At 41.0% G+C, this 2784-nt stretch overlaps 1 non-coding gene across 1 annotated transcript; it reads right to left on the reverse strand.

Annotated features, from left to right (window-relative positions):
- Window positions 1-880: 880 nt before the first annotated feature.
- On the reverse strand, window positions 881-987 carry LOC113767200. Its single transcript, XR_003467919.1, has one exon. It is a non-coding gene; the product is annotated as a small nucleolar RNA R71 (small nucleolar RNA).
- Window positions 988-2784: the final 1797 nt, after the last annotated feature.

A 2784-nucleotide genomic window follows, 5' to 3' on the forward strand; every position in this document is an offset into this window, starting at 1 on the left:
GAGGATACGACCCTACTTACCCTATTTACGAATTAATAATTATTTGTAAAAAAGTCACTCCATTCGGGTATATTGAATTAAGCAAATTTTTCGGGAATATGGTGAATCAAGTAACCTATTGCACACCTAGACTCCCTGCTCCAGTATTTAGAATCAAGTTTTGGTTATTTTAACTAGTAATTAGGTTTATTTTTATTATTGAACAGGCATTGACAACCTGTCAATGTTTGGCGCCGTTATCGGGGACTGGCGTCAGTTATTTGTTTCCTTTTATCATTCATTTTTGTTCTAATTTTCTGGTGCTTTTCGAGTGTATGTCTCGTTCTTCTCGTACAGATGAATTAATTTTCGACTCCGAGGTAAAGAAAATTGTGCGTAGAACAAGGAAAGAAACCAGACAACTCAGAAAAGAGCACTCTAGTACTGCATCTCAAAGACCTGAGCCAGAAGTTGAACCAACAGATTCGTTTGGTAGCACTTCGAGTGACTCGGACCAAGAAAAAGTCACTATGGCGAATGCACGAACATTAAGGAAGTTGGCTGCTACTTATTTAAATCAGCAGCCTTTATGCATTACTTTTTCGAGTTTGAATGATAATACTCCATTTGAATTAAAATCTGGTCCAATTCATCTTTTGCCATTATTTCATAGTTTACCATGTGAGGAGCTGTATAAGCACTTGCAAGGTTTGATGTAGTTTGCAACGTCATGAAACTCTCGGGTATTACAGAAGAGCAGATAAAAATGAGGACATTCCCCTTCTCCTTGAAGGACTCTGAAAAAGAATAGTTGTACTACCTACCACCAGGTAACATTACCACATGGGACCAGTTGAAGAAAAAGTTGTTGGACAAATATTTTCCTGCTTCTCAAGTTGTAAGTCTAAGGAAGGAGATCTGCGGCATCAAGCAGCATCCAGGGGAGTCGCTTTATGATTATTGGGAGCGATTCAAGAAGTTGTGCATCAAGTGCCCTCAGTACCAAATAAGCGAGCAACTGCTCATCCAATATTTTTACGAGGGACTACTTTTCAGAGACAGAAGTATAATTGATGCTTGCAAGTAGAGGGGCATTGGTGAACAGGACTCCTCGAGAAGCATGGGAGCTAATTGAATGAATGACAAAAAATTTGCAGTAGTTTGGTACAAAGGAGGATGTCCTGACATGCAAAATGAATGAGGTAGAGACATCTTCCATCCAGCAGCAATTAACAGAGCTAACCTCTTTTGTTAGGCAATTGGCTGTAGGAAATGCGTCACAGGCCAAGGTGTGTGGAATTTACACTGGTATGGGTTATTCTACAGAGATGTGCCCAATGATTCAAGAAGAAAGCGCGGAACAAGTGAATATGGCTGGGCAGACCCGGTACGCGTATAGGGTTGGAGAAATCACCCTAACTTCAGTTATGGAGGCAATAGGTAGCTCAATTTTGCACCAAATAGACAGCAAGAGCATCACCAGCAGTACTAGTCTCGCCCACCACCACCTCCGCCATCAAGCTCCAGTCCATCTTTGGAGGAGATGATGAAACAACTGATGGCTACTATCGCGCAACATCAACAAAAGACGGACTCTGAATTACAGAACATAAGAAATCAAATGAGCCAGATGCAATCCATGCAAAGTCAAATGAATCAAATGGCCATAACGATCAACCGTTTGGAGTCCCAAGTTCAAGGGAAGTTGCCATTTCAACCTGAGTTGAATCCAAAGAATGTAAGCGCAATGACCTTGAGAAGTGACAAGGAAGTCCAAGGACCCGCACCTGTGATTCCTAAGGATAAGGACGAGAAACGAATTGAGAAAGAACTTAAAGAGGAGGGCAGAGACAACAATGATCCAAAGGTACACCTGGACCCTATCACTACAACTAAGACTAATCTGTCTCCCTTTCGGCTACGAACCTTTGAAACTAGGAATTTCCCCTACGGGATGCGATCAAATAAATACCCAGATACGCCAAGTTTTTTAGGAACTTGTGTGTCAATCGAAAGAGGCTAAGGGGAGATGAAAGAGTCATTGTTGGGGAGAATGTATCAGCGGTTCTACAAAGGAAACTCCCACCGAAGTCCTGGGACCCAGGTATGTTTTCTATCCCCTACAGGATAGGCAATACTTTGATTAGGAAGGCCATGTTGGACCTAGAAGTATCGATCAATATAATGTCAAACTCTATCTATGCTTCTCTGAACCTAAACCCATTAAAAGAAACTGGGATAATTATTCAATTAACTGACCAAACTAATGCATACCCTGATGGGTTGGTTGAGAATGTGTTGGTCAAAATTAATGATTTGATATTCCCGACTGACTTTTATGTACTTGACATGGATGATGATCATTCTCCCGATCCCTCACATTTGTTATTAGGTAGACCCTTTTTTAGCACAGCACAGACTAAAATTGATGTTAATAAGGGAACATTATCCATGGAATTTGATGGAGAAATTGTTCATTTTAATATCTTTGATACTATAAAATATCCCTCAAATTCTAACTTCAGCTCTATTTTTTCTGTGAGTGCTATTGACCATGCGGTGCAGGAAGTGTTTGAAACTGTGGGCAGGGATGAGTTGGAAGTTGTTTTAACCAAGCACCTCAAGTTGGAGACAACTCCTGGGATGGAGTGGAGTGGAGTGAAAAGTTGAAATGCACAATAGGGGCGTTACACTCGTTACCAAGCACAACAAAAAGGTATGAAGTTTCACCAATTTTTATTCCCAAATCTCACCAGAGGGTACTACCATCTGTAGTGCAGGCACCTGTGTTGGAGTTAAAACCCT

This window comes from Coffea eugenioides, chromosome 3 (genome assembly GCF_003713205.1).
Source record: "Coffea eugenioides isolate CCC68of chromosome 3, Ceug_1.0, whole genome shotgun sequence".
In the NCBI taxonomy this organism is placed as follows: domain Eukaryota; kingdom Viridiplantae; phylum Streptophyta; class Magnoliopsida; order Gentianales; family Rubiaceae; genus Coffea; species Coffea eugenioides.